The sequence below is a fragment of the Protopterus annectens genome, chromosome 5.part1 (genome assembly GCF_019279795.1).
Source record: "Protopterus annectens isolate FY-2018-M chromosome 5.part1, PAN1.0, whole genome shotgun sequence".
Classification (NCBI taxonomy): Eukaryota; Metazoa; Chordata; order Ceratodontiformes; family Protopteridae; genus Protopterus; species Protopterus annectens.
In genome coordinates this window covers 625,803,415-625,822,981 of record NC_056736.1, presented here as the reverse complement: position 1 = coordinate 625,822,981, position 19,567 = coordinate 625,803,415, and the positions used below count along the sequence as shown (strand labels likewise).

Here is a 19,567-nt window from a genome sequence, read left to right as displayed (position 1 = left end):
ATCTGTAGCCAGCTACAATTTGGATTGAAGTCTTACCTAGTGTTAGTTGCACCTGGAGAATTTCAGATGCATTGTGTTGGGCAACTAGCCTGGAGGTGTGAATATCCTTGGTGAATATGGACACTCCTCCATCTTTAGTGTTTTGGTCTTGGTTTGGTGGCTGAAAAGTGTGGTAAGAGTTGTAGCCTGGTATTGCAGGGGTGCTCTCTGGAGCCTTGAACCAGGTTTCAATTACTGCAGAGATATTGATGTTCTCCATTTTTAGGAGTGCCTTGAGAGAGAGTGCATTTTGAGGTTTAGACTTCTAGCATTGAGTAGCATTTCCTTCAGATTTTGCATGCTTGTATCTGTTATGGTGGTGGTTTTCTCCTTTGAACCTTGCCTAAAAAAGGCACTATAGGGGTGGCAAGAGCTTTAGCCAGTAACCTGAATCACAGGGCCGACAGGTGCAGACCATCTCTGGCAAAGCATCGTGGTTTGTCGATCATGTTGTCCCAGGCAGACAGATACTGGATCTCCTTTGAATGACACCAGAAGCTTAGCCAATTGTTGAAGTCAGTCATTTTGTCCTTATACTGTGGTATCATTCTGGGTGAAGGCAGGATGCTACCCAGGGCTAAGGTCATACCTGCCTGGGCCACATAATCCGAGAGCTCTTCCATGTCTCTTTTCATGTAGTCCAGTGAGGTATGTCTCAAGTCATTCATTCCAACATGGACAATGACAGAGCTGTATTTGTACTTGTGGAGTGACTTGAGTGCATGCGTTATGTGGCAGATCCTGGCACCTGACAGGCAGCTGACTATAATTTTCTCCTTGTTCAGCCTGGTGAGTGGGACATCAGTGTGCCTGACTATAGAGTCACCTATGACTAAAGTATTGGGTATGTTGTCTTGCCTTGGGGGCTGTTGTTGGGTGGCACACTGGTGTTGTGAGCTATGTGTCACTTTGGTTGTGACTGGTGTTTGCGTTTCAGCTTTGGAGGTCCTTGTTGATTGGGCAGGTTAATGTAAAGGGCCTCCGCATATGTGGGTTTAGTGTTGCTATGTGTGGGTCTTGATGGTGTGGGTTTTGAATGGCTATGTGTTGCTTGAGGTATTGTGCAGGTGTTAACCTTCTCCTCTTGACTGTCTAACACAATCTTGGCTGGAGAGATAGCTTTGCTTCCAGTTTGGCTATGTAAGTGCATCTCTTGCAGGTTTTAATGTTGGATGGTAGGAGGAGAGGGTTGTCTGTGTACATGAGGCAGTTGCTTCATTGCCCCAGTGTGCCCAGATTCACCAGGTGGACAGGAGATTCAGCAAGGCCTTACTATGTCTAGGCAATTCCGATTTTGTATCATAGCTCAAAAAAATAATTTCCTTAGTTACACCAATTTGCTCACCCAGTATCTCCAACAGAGCAGTCTGGAGGGAATCTTTAAAATCTGCCAACTCATTACTTTCCCAGAAAGTATGTTCCCAGTTACCTCTTTCTTTTCCATCACACCTCCACCATTTGCTGTCTACCTCAGGAAAAATTCTTTGGAGTCTCCTCGGGGTATAAAAATACCTATGTAAACACTTCCAACAAAGATCCTAAATCTTCTAGACTTTGTTGCATATTTGGGAAACGTACATATATCCCCCATTATTTCTTTGTGAATTGCTTATCCACTCTCTCTTCCCAATCCTTTCTATCTTCCTGTGATTGATTCTTATAATTATCAGGCAGTATTTTATATGGTTTACTAATTATTCCTTTCTTAAAAGTAACTTCTAGTTTCTACTAAAAAACTCTGCCAGTGCAGGTCTTTCATTAATGACCCATCTATTTCTTTCTCTTTGCCTATAGTCTGATATCAATATTTGATAGGGAAGACAATCTCTAAACTGCAGTCCAAATAAGTTTTTGGTGACTTTCCATTCTATTACCGTTCCCTCTCTAGTTATTTGTTCCCAATACCTTGGTTCCTTTGCCAGTTTTCTCCATTAAATTCCAGCCCCCCTTGCCTATTGTCTGTATCCCTAATTGCAGTCACCCTATCAGTAGAATCTCCTTTCTCCATTCCTGTGTTGGCTTAGTTCTTAGAATACCTTCTGCTACTTTATGAATATAATATTCTGTATGATTATTGTTATTTTCCTTAAAGGTCTGCATCCAAAATCCTAGTCTCTCCTTGTTTACAGAGCCCCCCCCCCCTGTTTCATCATCATCTCTTTCCATTTTAAATTATAGTTTTCTGTTTGTGCTATGTATAGGAGCCTTAACTGTGTTGCTCTGAAATACCCATTCAAATTGGGTAATCCCACTCTGCCTGTTCTATTAGAATAAGCTTATATTCCTCTCCCAGATAAAATCCTTCAGCTCTTTATTAATTGCTATCCTCAACTTCTCCTCTAGTTGATAAAAATATTTCTGACCTGTGTATAAGACTAAAGGGACAAAAAACATTTTAACTGCTTGTATATTACTATTAATCTCCATATAACAGAGCTTCAATTTTCTCACTTTTTATATTATGTTTTATTTAGTCTCATCCCACATATCCTTAGCTGTAACAGCAGAATCATTTTAGTTCATACTTCTAAATATTTCATTTTATCATGACCCCATAAGTATGAATATTGCTGAACCAGTTTGTGTGTGGGTACATAATTTACTGCTATTGTTTTTGTTTTAGCTTCATTAATGTTTTAGAAATTTGGGCCAACAGGGGTGACCTTTAACCTCCTATTATTCTTTCTGGCTTGGTGCATTTGCAGGATGGTACCAGTTCATTATGAAAGAAATACAACATGGTTTTACATTATTCCCTTGATGCTAGGGATATCCAGAAGATTATACAGAGGAATTGATACCTACTTTCTTGTAATGTGGACATCAGCAAGCATTTTGACGCTGCTCCATCATTTACTTTTAAAAACAAGATGAACATAAAATCATTACTGTAAATGCAGGTGGCTGGGGGGTGGTGGTCAGCTCACCCACTACAAGGAAATGTGGACACTGCAATCAGTGTCCATTTATTTGTTTATCTCTGGGTGACACGTGGCTGTCCAGGTTGACTACTGTTTGCCATGGTGGCAAGTTTAACTGTGATTTTGAAAGGGTTGTTTATCTTGCTCTGTGTGACTCTTACATGACTTTCTATATCGGAAAGACTGTCAATTCCCTTAATATAAAAGAATTTACCAGCATGACTACAGCTTCAGGAAAAATTACAACAAAAGTGCCCTGGCTAGACATGCTGGGCTGTGTGCTGGTTTTAGACAGTTTAAATTTTTAGTAATAGAGGAAGTCAAGATTGGTGTTTTTCCTGGTGACTAGCAGATTTTTTTTACTGCAGAGGGAAATGTTTTGGCAGTTACACTTTGATGCCTCCAGTTTTCTGGGTTTGAATGACACTATATTTCCGGTGAGCTTTAAAGAAGGGTCAATATTCGTTAAAATTATATTTTATTAGTGTTATATTTTTTTATTATTGTGATATTGTACATCTCTGAATTTTATTTTGCATATTTTTTTCTTAACTGCTTTTTCTTAATTGCATTTTCTTTATTGTAGAATGTTGCATCAGCAGTTTTGTGGATGTTTTCTCTTTAATTTCAGGAGGAGTTTAGCACTTGTTTGGTGCCTTTTTTATACATAAAAGGATTTCCTTTTTACTATTCTTTGTTCTGATGATGTCACTTTGTGATAAAAGTGCTTAACCAACAGTTTTTTCTTGTACTATGGAGAATAAAATGTTTTTGTTTGCTCTTTGGACTATTCTACGTTCGTTTTTTTTAATTTAATCTTTTAGCCTGCAAAGATTTGAAACTGTCTGAAAATGTTCCACAACACTGTAATGTCTCTTTCTGGTTTTGTCAGATACAAAATAATATCTGCAAATGGAGCCAGTTTTTCTTGACTACCATACCATTTATATTATTGAATTTCTGAGCCCCTTATTTTCTTTGCCATTGGTTCTAAATATAATGCAAATAACAAAGAGGAAGAGAGGATACCCCTGCCTGGTTCCTCTGCTCTAGTAGAAATTACCAGAGAGGACCCCACCCACTTTACTTTTCACCTCTGATCTCTTATATATCCTCCTAATCAACTTTATAATTTTATCAGGGAATGAAAATGCTTCCATTGCTGTGCACATAAAGCCCCAGATTACTTTGTCAAATGCTTTCTCTGCATCAAGACCCACCAACAACAGTGGTATTTTCTTACATTCTGCTTCCTTGTGGATTATAAGTATTCCGTTTATGTTGTCAAATGTTTGCTTCCCCTCCCCAAAATCACATTGATCTATATCTTTCAATTTTGGCATCATTTTTGCCATTACTTTAGCCATTATAGACATAAACACTTTATAGTCATGGTTTAGTATTGAAATGGGCCTGTGCTTCTCCTCTTAAAATACTGTTAAACAAAACCTTCCATATTTTTCCCTCCTAGCTTGAAATTTCCAAAGGAATACCATCTGTTCCTGGGGACTTTCCTGTAGATTGGTTATGCATCACCATTTTTTATCTCATCTTCTCCTATCCTGTTAGTAATTGAGCCACCTCTACCTCTAAATCTGGCATATTTAATTCTTCCATATACATTTCAGTTTGTACCTTTTCTTGATTTCTATATTTGTCTGCTTCATACAAATTTTTATAGAATTTCTGAAATATTTCTAATACTTCTACAGGATCCATTGTTATCTTTCTTGTTATAGCCTCCCTAATCTTGGTGACAACCCTTTCTGCTTTCTATTGCCTGAGTTGTTGTGCTAAAAGTTTTTGTGCTCTAGACTTATCAAAAAACATTGTTTAACAGCAATCTTTCTAAACTCATGCATATTATTGAGGTAATCCATAATTTTCTGTTTAGCATTCTGCAACTGCTCCTCTTGTTCTATGAGATTTCCCGTATTTTGCAATACTTTAATATTTGTCAGTCCCTCTAAATAATTCTTAATTCTTAACCATATCTCCCTTTCCACCCTATTTTAAACTCCACTTTAATTTTATCCCACCCCCTAGCTATATTTTCAGAAAAAAAATCTATCTTCTCTAATAGCTCCTGAATAATTTCCACTACCGATTCCTTAAATTCCTCTCTTTTCAACAGATAGGCTGGAAAGTGCCAGTGTCTCATTTTCATTTCATTACCCTGTGTTTTTATTTTAGTTATTATTAGCGCATGATCTGAAATAGGTATTGGGTGCATGTCAAGACCGTCAATTAAATGCATACGTTCATGTAAAATGTAAATTCTATCTAGCCTAGCCCAGTTTTTGTATCTTAGGGAATAATATGTAGATTCACTCCGAACTCCTACTACTGAATTCATAACTTTCATACCAAATATTTTCATAAAGTTCTTTAAAAATCTACCCTCTTTTACTTTGTTGTATTTTCCTTTCTGGGCCCCCCCAGACACATCTTCAGTGTTGCAAATCAAGTTCCAGTCCTCCCCATAAATAATAGGTCTTGTTGAAAGCTGATTATTTCTCTCAGAATTTCCTTAAGCTCCATTATAGCAGTTTTTGGTGGAATATAAATACATGTCATTGTAATCATTCTCACTTGCCATTAGCGCTTTAGTGTTACACATCTACCATTATTTTCTTGTTTATCTTTTTCTGTCACTATTGAGCTCCTCTTGCAACTGATCTAAGTACTCCTCTTTTCCTTTGCCCCAGGTATTTCACTGAATAATCATCCTGAAAACCTTTCTTTAACAAATTCACATGTTCGGTTCTTTCCAGGTGTATCTGTTGTAGCATAGCTATTTGTACTCTACATTTTAATACAATTCATTACTCTTTCTTTTTTTGTATTTATCTGAGACTATTAACATTTAAAGACATTATAGAAAGCATTATGTTCTTGAAAATTTATTATTTCTATATTTTATGTATAACAGCTTTTTTGTTAAATGTCTAGTTCCAACTTTTGTGTTACTTGCGTGTACTGTTTGGTAAGTTTTTGGTGTGTTAGAAACGAAAGCACTAAATCCTTTAAGCTTGTATAGTTCATTGGATATTAAAGTGTTGAATTTGATCAACTGGGAGTCCCTTATTGGTACTGGAGCAGCAACTGAAGTGAATACTTGGTTATTGGTGTCTTTACACTTCAGTATTTCACTTGAATTCTTGTACAGTTGTTTTTGTCATCTCCATTTGAGCCTATGTCATATCTTACAGAACTTTTTGTTTTACTGAAAACCCTCAAACAGAAGTACAAACACACCCCCAGTACCCCCTAAAACCTATTAAGTAACTATGTATATCTTCAAATGTTGAAGTTTTACCCTTGTAATAGGAACAAATGTTCCAAACTGACAGCCACACACACACACAGAGATTTGAGATAACCTAATAGAAAGGTTATCCATGCTTAGATGTATGGTACAGCCTGTGATTCTATTAAGTGCTCTCTGGGTTTGTCTTATCTTTATAGCTTTCTCTGCTTTCAGAAGACAATTTCTCTAAGCCATGTTTCTTTATCAGATTGTCTGCTAGCGGCATTAAACATAAAACTGCCAAGCATATCTTTATTTACTAGAAAAAACAGCCTTATAGTATTCAATATTCTTTTTCATTTACTTGCATTCTCTTAAAATGTGTTTCTAGATTAAGCTAATGGACTTAACTTAGTCATTCCCCTATGAAGAATGAGAATAAGCAAATTATTTTTTCTTTTACCATGCTCCTTTAACCAGATTTTTTTACATTGCAGTACCCACATTTCTTAAAACTGAACAAGGAGAAAGAGAGAAGAAGGGAGAGTAAAAAACAGGAGCACCTATTTAGATTGGTATCCCCATTACACTTAAAATAAACTTTGCTTTATAACATGCAAAGAAAACCATGCATTATCAAAGTAGTACTATTAAGAAAAAAATGGGGTTACTTACATTTAACTTTCTCCCTCCTTTTCTTCCCTCCTGACTATTTTTCTGAACACTAATGACATTTGGTAGGGCATATGCTTTAGAGTCCCCTACAAGGTTAACAAAGTCTAAAAAATCAATATTTCCAGTTTTTGTTTTGTTCTGTCATGTTTCACAAACATAATTATTGCTTTGTAATCCCACATTTATTATTTTTCAAGTTACTGATTTTATTCTCCAAACATTTATGGCATGAAGTAGGCATATGCTTTAGAGTCCCCTACAAGTTTAACAGAGTCCAAGAAAGTCCAATATTTCCAGATTTTCTTGTTTTATTCCTGTTCATCTCCATCTCCCAAACTCCATATCTGCTTCATTTCCAATGTGCCCTTGATTCTTCTAGTCAACCCTTGTACTTTTTCCCTCTCTCAAGCATTTTTGATTGAAACACTGGAAAAGGTTTCACTGGCACAGTCTCTCTGTGTTCTTTGTTACCAGAAGAACAAGAAGCAGAATCTCCTTCTGTTTCACAACACACTTTTTGTTTGACACACTTTTGTATTTCTTCCTTAGAATGCATTTTGTCAGAAATTATTTTATTCCTCCAGGGAAAAATATTTTGAAGATAGATGGGTACAGCAGTTTGAATCTCATGCCTACTTTTGAACATTCCCTAAATAATAGAATAAATTGACTCCTCTTATGCCTGGTTTATGAGTACTCATTCTCCACAAACACTCTGTTGTCTGCCACTTTTAGTATTTTGTCATTCTGCCACAGTTTTGTCAGAATCTACTCTTTCTACTGGTAAGTTTGCATCTTTACTATTTAAAGTCTAGGTTGTTTTCTCATAGCCAGGTTTGGGGCATACACACGAAGTGCTCTTTCCATTAACAATTCCTGTTGTGGATTACCAGTCCGGTTGCTTATTTGTGCTTTCATAAAATTAATGCAGTCTGTTCCGTCCAGCTTCTCGGATACAGCAGAAAATTTCAGGTTTTCCCTATGTACTCTGACCTCTAATTCTATTATATTTTGAAACTTCTCTTGTTGTGTAGTCTCATATTTAGACAGTCTTTTCTTCGTTTTGACCTGAGTTTTGCAGTTTTATCACCTTATCTTAATATCTGTTTAAATAGTCTTACATTTTTTTCCAGTCTTTTATTGTTTGAGTTGATATACTCTATCAGTGTTTCATTTATTTTAGTCATGTCTCTGGTGTGAATTTGTGTTATACTTTCCTCTAGGTTACTGGACTTCATGCCTGAAGTTTGCACTGATTATTGCTGAACAGCTACAGTACTCTCCCCAGTCAGGGTTTTTTCATCACCTTTTGTAGATGATTTTTCATCAGGTTCTCTGTATTTCTTTTTTCCTGGCATCCAGGCAGTGCACCTACTAGCCAGTTACAAAAATGTACCCAGAAATCCAGGTCCACTGACTTTCTATGCTAAGTTTCTGCTTTCAAACTGGGAGATCTAAAATGTATGCTGTTATTCAATATGCATTCATCCTGGAAGTCTCAGAGCTAATAACATTTTGATACTTGATGAAAATTAAATTATAAAAATAAGCAGTTTATTTTTCCTTTCTTGTAATTTGTATTGCTTCATTGCCTTCTCCTATTTTGTATATTGTATATTTTCTTTACACAGTGTTTTACTTGTACTCTGCTTTCAATTGCATATTTAAATTAGGAAAATTAGGAAAGAGACCACAGCTATGTCTTTTGTGAGTCACAGATAAATTAAATTTCCCCCACCCTCCTTCCCTAGTGCTGTTGTATTTTTTAAGCTCAAATATCTCCCTAGTTGCCAACCTCTCATTTAATTTGACCACATATTTCCTTTCATCTCCTCTTTCATTGGCTATTGTCATTAAACACAAAATGATCATTTTGTGAAATCACTCCCCTTCAGCTATTTAAATTTATTGGCCATCCCACATTTATTCCATAGAACCAGAATACAAAGTGCCCACCCCTTTCCAATCTATCTTGTTCTTTTAAAATTAGTGGCTCTCCCTTTAGATTTCTAACGTTCTTTCATGTCAAACTGCTTATTGCACATTGCAACCTTTAGGATACTAAGCCATTGTTTCCATCTTACTTTTAAAATCTGCAGCATCTACTCCAAGATCACCAATTACTGGAGAGCCCACATTCTGCCTCTAAGAAGTCATCTTGGAGTTAATGCTTCTGTTTTGCTCCTGGTGAGAGAAGGAGTAGAAGGCATTGATTCCTGACTGTCTCTGATTGAGCAGTGAGCGGTTGTACAGGACCTTCCTGATTGATCTGGTTTGCTATTCAAGCCATCTACTAGGAAAAGAGTACAACAAGCCTACAGACCCCAGTTTCATGTGGGACAAGACCATTCATCACCAAAGAGCCTGTGGCCTGCTTCTCATCTTAGGATTGCTGCTACTGTATTGCTTCTGGTGAGAGAAGAAGTAAAGGGGCATTGTATTCCAGTAGTGTGAAGCTGTGGTAAGGCCAACATTTGTAGTAACCTGGCAGTAGCCAATCAGGGGAATCCCTTTCTTTTAATAATTCTTGACAAAGCTATTTTTTTTCAGTAAGTACTACTTGATTTGCTGCTGTCTAACTTAACTTCAGAATATCGCCCTAAATACTTCATCCATAAATCATAAGTGTCTACTTATACTTTCCCCCTCAAGTGTTTGGCAGTGCCTTGTATAGATGCAGACACCTTGCACTGACATTTTTCCTGTAAAAGCACCCTTGAAATTTCAACAGTACCTAGTTGCACACAGGGCAATTAGTTTGCGGTGACAAGCTCTGCCCCCAGATAGTCCTGACATTACTTTATGTTCTCACAATAACTGTCAAATCAATAAAAAAGGGCCTGTTGCCATGGATACAAACTTTCACACTATCTCCATTACCAGCTTGATGGATATGGGCATCCTGAGGCAATGTAGAAATTGACATATGTTTACTGACAACCAGTTAATTCTCTATCAGACTGATATTGCATGCATTCGATGTATTTACACAATGTCACTGGAGGCAAAGCTCTCACATAAAACACTCCTAATGTCAATCAGGTCATCAGTAGTACACATGCTGCTCCCATCACACACAGTTGAAAGCAGACAGATAGACCCACATATGCTGAGAGACTTGAATGTAATCTTAAATCCCAAAGACCACCTAGACAAAGTGCATATAACAAATACCCTCAGCTACCCAGAATGCACTCTTTCTAAACAACATCCATATCAACACATAAAGCCACATCTCATGGAGCCTCTAAGTCCATAAGTCAAGCCACCACACAATCCACCATTCTGGTCATTGGATACTCCTTTGTGAGACACACTGTGTCCCTCTCATGAGGCTGAGTAAGGAGAAAGTGACAGTCTGTTGCTTATCAGTGACCAGTATCCACCACATTATGCATGCACTCAGTTCACTGGACCAGAAGTACCAGTACGACTCAGTCATAGACCATATGGGTTTAAATGACCTGAGACATACTTCCCTAGACTACGTGAAGAAGGTCATCGTGGAGCTCTTGGAATATGAGTCCCAGGCTGGTATGAGCCTAGCATTGAGCATCATTTTACCTTCTCCAAGTATGATGCCACAATATGAACAGAAGATGACTGAATTTAATAATTGGCTTAGTTACGGGTGTCATTCTAAGGGGTTGCAGTATTTGTCAGCATGGAAGGAGATGGTCAACAGACAATGCTGCTTTGCCAGGGATGGTCTGCATCTCTCCCTTCTAGGCTTTCAAATATTAGCTAAAACATCGTCCTCCTCTATAGTGCCTTTTTAGGCAATGCCAAACTGAAAGTACTTCTGCCATAGCAAACCAAAACCAAGAAAATGTAAAGGTGCTACTGCTCAATGCGTGGAGTATAAACAAAAAGATCTTCTTTGTACAAGCTCTCCTCACCCTAGGGAATGCTGACTTCTGTGTGGTCACTGAGACATGGTTTAAAGAGCACACCGGCAGTGCAAAGCTAATAATGCCTTCCATATATTTAGACCAGCTAATATACAGACAGGGTCTAAAGGTGGAGGTGTCTCGATTTACATCAGAAATAAATATAACTCAAGGCTGGTCAAACAGGACAATGCACTTGAGTGCATCCACGTTCAAATCATCATAGGCAAAATCCCATACCACTTCCTTGGAAGGTATAGGTATGCTTCTATGACCCAGGAAACTCATAACATATAGTTAAACTTAATGGAAACACTCACCATCCAACCCAATGCCATAGTCATGGGTTTCTTTAATTACCCCACTCTTAGCTAGGAATCATATACAACAGCAAGCATACAGGCACAGAGATTCCTGGATTTTGTAATCACAAACTTCCTGGACCAGATTGTCAATACACTGAAAAGGGGTGCAAACATACTGGATCTGGACCTTACTAATATAGGAGAGTGCAGCAGAAGCCCTAGTGTAAAGCCTTCTCTGGTAAGGTCAGACCACAAAATGGTCTCCCTTGAATTAAAAATAAAACATAGAACTCCAGCTAACCCTAGAATATTCAGGAACTACTGTATGGCTAACTTCACTGGACCCAACCTAATTTGGTTTCGTCAAGGGCAGGTCATGCCTACTCAACCTGGTGGACATCTTTTAGAAGGTTACCAAAACAATTAATGTGGGCAAAATAGTTTGCACTGCTGTCATTGACTTGGCAAAGGCATTTGACACAACACCCCAATCAGGCATTGTTGTGAAACTCAAGAGGTTAGGTATTAACCATTGTGTGTCACCCAGTGGATAGACAGCTGGATTACAGGCAGGAGCCAGGAAGTTAGAACTGGAGAGTCTACCTCTACAAAGAGGACAATCACAAGTGGAGTACCCCAGGGATAGGTCCTGAGACTGCTCCTTTTTGGCATTTAATGCTCTGAAGTCAAGGCCAATGCAGTGGCCTCTGGCTAACTAAATTTGCAGACTACTGCAAATTAGGAGCAGCCATTGAGTCCCCCACTGAAACAAATTTTTTCCAGGAAGGGCCGACACAGACAAATAACTGGTGTCAGAGCCATGGACTAAAACTAAATGCCACGAAATGCATAATAGTATCCTTTGGGAAGTCATCCACCCCTGGTAACTATCGTATTGACAACACACCCCTAAGAGTTGACCCAGTAGTCGAGGACTTAGGGACATATACAGACAGTAGTCTAGCCTTTGACCATTATGTGTCTACAGTAGTGAGGAAGTCTTTTATGTTGTGCAATATGTAAGCAAAGGTACGGCATCCAGGTATTAGGAGGTCATTGATCCTCAGTATTTGGCATTCATCAGAGCTATCATTGAGCACAATGTCCCTTTTGGCTCCTCACTAAAAGAATACAGGATGTAAGTAACATGTCCTATGAAGACCGTCTCAAGGCCTTATCATGGTATTCTGTCTCCTACAGGCTGTTGATGGGAGATCTTTCATGGCATACATGGCATTGTCAGACCTCCCCACCTTTATGTGCCTTCTGCATGTCTGCAAAACAAACACCACCATAATTACCCATTCTAAAGACTTAAACCATGACTATGACATAAGTAGGACCTGCTGGCGAAACAGGTATGTATCCCAGAGATGACTACCTCTCTGGAACAGGCTCCCCATCCATGTGAAGCAGAATTCCTCCCTTACCTAATTCAAGTGTAACTTGGACAATTGAATGGGGAACAGGAAATTCATCCTTGGTTTAGCACCTGTGTCTCTAACACAGGCAGAATGTAAATGGCCCATTTCCCAGGCCCTTGCTTGTCAGAGTACCAGAACTTGTCAGAGATTTGGGATGCACAACTAGGCTTAAAAAGGCCCTTGTGGTTTTTAGCTTAGTACACACCTATGAACCTATAACATTCAGCCAACCCATACTGTGGCCTTTGCAATAATTAATTAGTTTGATGAGGTATTATAAGTTGTAAAGTGATTTAGCACAGCCCACCATCACCCTGCTATAAGTTGCCTCTGGTAACCTGACCTTGTGATGACATCAGTCAGAAGGCGTAGTGGATTGCGAGGCTTGACACATAATCTTCTATTTGAAATCAATGAAAATAAAATAAGTACACACTGGATGATGTAGTTTAATGTAGCTCCACTGTGTTCCTACAGCTGTACAATGCATCTTCTGTGCATGCACTGTGTGCACATATGTAGAATGGCATGCCACTAATACTGCTGTGTTGTGCTGACCTGACTAGAAAGTGTTTCTGTTGATGACAGCTATACACTAAGCAACCAAGATGGTTTTGAATCACTGGTGGCCATTTTCTTTTATACTTAACAGCAACACTCTTTTGCTATTAAACCTACTTTTTTTCTGAATTATGCCTTTTATGTTCTATATGTATATTATAGATAGTTTTCATTTATGTGCATCTGCACAGTTAGGCATGGCACACTCACTTCTGCTTGACTATATTGCTAACATTTTAGATAACAAGTATAGCTTATCTACCCAAACAGTAGCATAGTATGTACACTGGTGACATTGTGCCATGCCTACAGTGTAGTGATAACTGTCTTTAGTAAGCCATAGTAATTTTTCTTCTCTCATGGAGCTTCTATTCACTATGGATGGGATGAGTTTTGTTGGCCTGAGATGTACAATTTTATACTGTATTTTGCTATATTGCTGATTTTTTAAAACTATTCTTCCTCCTGATTTGTTGCACTTTTGTGTCTGTTGTAGCATAGACTAGACTCAGATCTGCTGAATCTGGTTCTGTTTGTTAAGCTGAGCACTAAACCAGGCTATCTTTTGTTGGAGAAGGCCCCCCTGCACCCCTGTGGCAGGAGAGTGCAGTTATGACTCATCTTATTGAAGGTTGCTGTCACAGGCAACGTGCTCACTGTTGCTACATAAGCCCCGCATTTGTGTGGATTTGCACTTGTTTTAACCACTCCACAGAGTTAGGTAACCAATCACTGCTCTACTGTATTCATCTGTGTATGCATAGCACACCACTGTGCACCATCGTGCACTGCCATGCAGTGGGGCTACCACTGGCAGTTATAGATGCAAAAACTTCAGTAGATAAATTTTCCTGTAGTAGCTGCCTGTGATCCAGCCAAGAAGCCTTTACATTGCACTTAGCTGCTCAGAGAGCACCTCAGCTGTGCTTTTACCCCTTAAGCCGTCCCAAAACCACCAAATCTACAATGGTCTCATACCATTTGGAGAACCCCCACTAGTATAGACACTTTACAGAGCATCCCATTAGTATAGACCCCACTTAGAGCACCCAGTTATACCACACCCCTCCATTTGCTTTCCCCACTGTGAAAACAGGATTTAACCTAGCATTATGGATGGTCATTATGGATGGTCAGTTTCCCTCCATTTCTGCTACCAGCCTGATTGACATGGGTATTCAAAGGCAGTATAACAACTGCCTTATGTACACTGACAACCCAACCCTCTCCTCCTAAATCACCCAAGTGGAATTTGTGAGAGATGCATCTACACTAAGAATTTGGAATCCTTGCTCTGCCATGCACAGAACAGTAACACTGAACAGGTTGTCAGCTCATATACTACACCTCCTTCACAAACCATGCACTCAACACACAAACCATTATATGCAGAGGTACTCAACCAGAAACCTACCTAAGTACCAGAGACCTTCCAAACACAAATATGCTACACCTAATACAGCATCTGTAGCACTCAATACTCATAAAAACACAAACATCATTGTCTCACCAAATAAGTCCCTAAGGCAAAGCACATCTAAACCAAATTTTTTGGGTCTATTTCATATGAGAGAATCTCACAAATTGTGAACGCTCATAATATCAAATGTACCGGACCTAGAACTTCTTATTGTGTGCCCCTACACTCCCTGCTAAATATGTATTCCAACTCCAAGATCACACTACAGTGAGGAAAGGGCAAATATCCTATTCTTCACTGTACCGCGATCTCAGAAATAGCACTTCGAGGTCCGGTACGTTTGATATGAGTGTTCGCAATTTGTGCTATTCGCTCATATGATATAGACCCAATTTTTTAGTCATAGGTGACTCCATTGTGAGACACACAGATGTCCCACTCATTAGACTGGACAATGAGAAGGTTACGGTCAGCTGTCTATCGGGTGCCCGGATCTGTCAGATCACACATGCACTCAAGTTTCTCAACAACAAGTACAGTTATGACTTTGTCATAGTTCATGTTGGTGTGAATGACTTGAGATGTACCTCACTGGACTACATGAAGAGAGACACGATTGAGCTCTCTGAATATGTGTTCCAGGCAGGAATGTCCCTAGCCTTGAGTAGCATTCTACCCTCACCTAGGAAGATACCACAATATAAACAAAAAAGTTTGGCTTAGTTTCTTATGTCATTCTAAGGGAATCCAGTTCCTGTCAGCCTGGGATGACATGGTTGATAGACAACTCTACTTTGCCAGAGATGGTCTTCACCAGTCACCGCTAGGCTTTCAGTTACTGGCTAAGGCACTTGCCTCCCCCATAGTGCCTTTTATTAGGCAATGTCTCAAGAACAAAATATCACTCACAAATAATTTAAAGGTTATGGTGCTAAATGGTAGGAGTTTAAATAATCAGAAACTGCACTCTCTGGAAGCACTCCTCTCCCTGGAGGAAACCTGGTTCAGGGCCGCAGGGCGTACCCTAGTCTTGCAAGGCTGCAATGTCTTCCACACTTTCAGACTGCACATCAATGTGTGAGAACCAAAGGAAGAGAAGTATCTGTATTCATCAAAGATAAATACACCTTTAGACCGGTTAGACAGGAAAACTCCATGGAGTTACTCCAAGTTCAACTAACTGTTGTTAGGACATCCCCCCCTTCAAGTCATCTTTAGCTATAGGCCCCCTTCAGTGAACCATGATACACACACTGCTTATTTGGACCTACTTGAGTCGATCAAATTACAACCAAGCACTTGTCATGGACAATTTTAAATATCTCTCCATTAACTGGAAAACTTATACAAGTACCAACAAACTCACACAAAGGTTCCTGGACTTTGTTAACACTAACACCTTAGAACAAATAATATGCAACCCCACGAGAGACTCAAATATTCTGTACCTGGTCCTCACTAACATGAGTGAGTATTGCACCACCACAAGTATAGGAGCCCCACTGGTTAAATCTGATCACAAATCAGTCACATTTAAATCTGATCACAAATCAGTCACATTTGAAGTAGCTATAACACCTGAACCCCTCTTAGGTGAAATCAGGCTAAAAAATGTCACCAAAGCTAATTACACCCTCTAAGGGGTGGAATAAATAATTTCCAAGCTCCTGGTGCCACAGATGACATTGACAACTACACTAAGGCATACAGAAGTGCCCTGTACAATAATTTATACAAAAGTATTGACACTGCTGTACCTAATAAGATCAAAACAAGATCCTCAAGAAAACACAAGCCTCCCTGGTGGACATCTGACATTAATAAGCTATACAACAAAAGGAAGAAATTACTGTCTAAGAATAAAAAAGAGAGGTCCCAGCAATGGAAGAACACTCTCCTCCGCTTTAGCAAACAAATAACACAACCTGTAAAATCCTCTAAGGGCAACTTTAAAAAAAAAATAGCAACCATAACTAAGGATAACCTTAATGCATTCTTCAGCTATATCTGTAACTTAAAAGGTAGGATCCAGACATGTGCTGAACTAGCTGTGGATGGCATCACGCACACTGATCCTGTGAAAATAGCTAACCTATTAGCTGACAGGTTTGGTGAAAAGTTCACCCCCCGTCCTCTCCAAACATTCCACACAGCATTCCCTCTACATCTCCCTCACCTTGCATCGCCAAAGGCTAAGTCATTAATCCTCTCTCCAAGGCCAAAAATACAGCCTCTGTAGGACTGGATGACATCTCCGGTTGTGTTTTAAATGGTCTAAAACATGAGTTAGCAACTCCATTAGGTTCTCTGTTCAACCACAGCCTGAGTACTGATTTTCTTCCTACTGAATAAAAAACAGCAACCATCATCTTCCTTCATAAAGGGGGTACATGAACAGACCCTGGGAACTACAGACCCATAAGCTTAACCAGCCTTATATGTAAGGCCATGGAACAAATCATCACGGACCTTATTAATAAGGCTATAGGTGATCTCCAAACCCTTGATCTGACACAGTTTGGTTTTGTCAAAGGCAGGTCATGCCTGTTAAACCTGGTGGACTTCTTTGAAAATGTCACCAGAGCCATAGATGAAGGCAAAGCTGTGCATACAACCTACCTTGACTTAGCCTTACACACAATCCCACATTTGGGCATCATTGATAAACTCTCCGAGTTGAATATCAACCCTTATGTCAGGTGGGTTGCTAACTGGCTCACCAACAGATCCCACTCAGTCAAAATCAGAGACTTTACCTCAACCAAAAGACCTGTCACCAGTGGGGTTAAACAGGTGTCAGTGTTGAGCCCCCCATTGTTTGGAATGTACTTCTCAGAAGTTCAGGCCAAAACAGAGGGGCTGTGGCTGAATAAGTTTGCTGGCAACTGTATATTAGGTGCAATCATTGAATCCTCAAATGATGTCAATATACTTCAAGAGGGACTTACATAAACCAGTGATTGGTGCCAGAGGCATGGACTTGAACTCACTGACAAAAAATGCATTATCATTCCCTTTGGTTAAAACAGTATCCCTGCAGACTATCATATAAATAATAATACCCTAAGTAACAACTCAGTAGTGAGAGACTTGGGAACACAAGTTGATTGTAGCCTAAACTTTGACCACCATGTGTCTACTGTGGTAAGGGAAGCATTCTACGTTGCACACCTCATTAACAAAGGCATTGCTTCAAGAGCGAAACAGGGCATAACTCCTCTGTACTCAACCTTCATTAGGCCAATAATTGAGTACAATGCTCTGTTTGGTATGTATCTTACCAGGCACCTGCAGCAATTTGAGAGACCATATAGATTTCTAACAAACACAATTCAGGTTCTCCAGCACATGTCATACATTGATAGACTGAAGTCGCTGTCACTGTACTCAGTAGAGTACAGACTAGTTAGAGAAGACTTGTGCCTGGCCTACAGAGCAATCTAGGAACCAAACCTATTGGAAATGCTGCACATCCGCAAGTCTGATGGGAAAAGTTCACCTTCTCCAGGGACCTTAACCTGGCCTGTGACATAAAGAGGACTTGGTGGGGAGACAGCTATATCTCTCAGAGGTTGCCACTCCTCTCTATGACCCTCTTTAAGCATAGCCTGGATGACTAGATGGGAAACTGTAAATTCCTGCCAGGGATTTTACCTATGACCCTCCTAGATATGGGCAGTCATTGCTAACTAAGATTTCAAGTTTTGGCAAGATCCTTTATATTGGGTTTTTCTAGTATTATATTGGGTACACACCACTAGGCTTGTAAAGACCTTCGGGTCAATAGCCTAGTAACCACCTATGAATGTATGATTTCATGTAATTTTTCCTCTTTCATGAAGTTTCCATTCACAATGGATAGGATGAGTTTTGTTGGCATGAGATGGTTTTGTGTAATTTTTCTCTCATGGAATTTCCATTCACTATGAATGGGATGAATTTTGTTGGCCTGAGATGGTTTTGTGCAATTTTTTTCTCTCCCTCGGAGTTTCCATTTACTATGAATGTCTCTTCATTTGTAATTGCACTACCACTCCACTTTCTTACTGATGTCATTGCTATGATCTTCTCAAGGAGGCACTAACACTGCTTGTAGTGGGGAGGGGGGTAAGTGGTGCGTACTCTGAGATTTACCTCCAAACAATACTAGTTACATCAAATCACAATCACAAAAGTATGCCTTAAGTGTATCAACAGTGAAGATGGGCTGTAGGGAGTTTGACTCGGGATCCACCTTGGCATGCTATATCCCTGGGGGAGAGCTTGGGCCAAGCAGCTTGTACCCTGTGTCTAGGGGCCAAACAGCTTTTACCCTGTGTCTAGGGGCCAAGCAGCTTGTACCCTGTGTATAGGAGCTAAGCAACTTGCACCCTGTGTATAGAGGCCAAGCAGCTTGTACCCTGTGTGTAGGGGCCAAACAGCTTGTACCCTGTGTATAGGGGATAAGCAGCTTGCACCCTGTGTATAGGGGCCAAGCAGCTTGCACCCTGTATATAAGGGCAAAGCAAGTTGCATCCTGTGTATAGGGGCCAAGCAGCTTGTATTCTGTGTATAGGGGCCAAGCAGCTTGCATTCCATGTATAGGGGCCAAGCAGCTTGTACCCTGTGTATAGCCTTCTAAGTCTAGTCCTGCAAAAAGTATAGTGAGGAAAAAGGATGTCTGTCATCATCATCTTTCGGCGTTTCCCGTTAGGGGTCGCCACAGCGGATCATCTCTTTCCATTTCTTCCTATCCTCTGCATCTTTCTCTGTCACACCAACCGCCTGCATGTCCTCTCTCACCACGCCCATAAACCTTATCTTAGGCCTTCCTCTTTTCCTCTTACCTGGCAGCTCCATCCTTAGCATCTTTTTCCCAATATACCCATCATCCCTCCTCAGCACATGTCCAAACCAACGCAATCTCGTCTCTCTTGCTTTGTCTCCAAACTGTCCAACATGAGCTGACCCTCTAATATACTGATTCCTAATTCTATCCATCCTAGTCACACTGAGTGCAAATCTTAACATCTTTAACTCTCCCACATCCAGCTCTGACTCCTGCCTTTTTGTCAATGCCACTGTCTCCGACCCATATAACAT

At 39.8% G+C, this 19,567-nt stretch overlaps 1 protein-coding gene across 1 annotated transcript in view; it reads left to right on the top strand.

Annotated features, from left to right (window-relative positions):
- The window catches only part of LOC122803568 (WD repeat-containing protein 49-like), a 1,120,011-nt gene that overhangs the window by 654,976 nt on the left and 445,468 nt on the right, over positions 1 to 19,567 (top strand). The gene's annotated exons all lie outside the window — the stretch shown is intronic.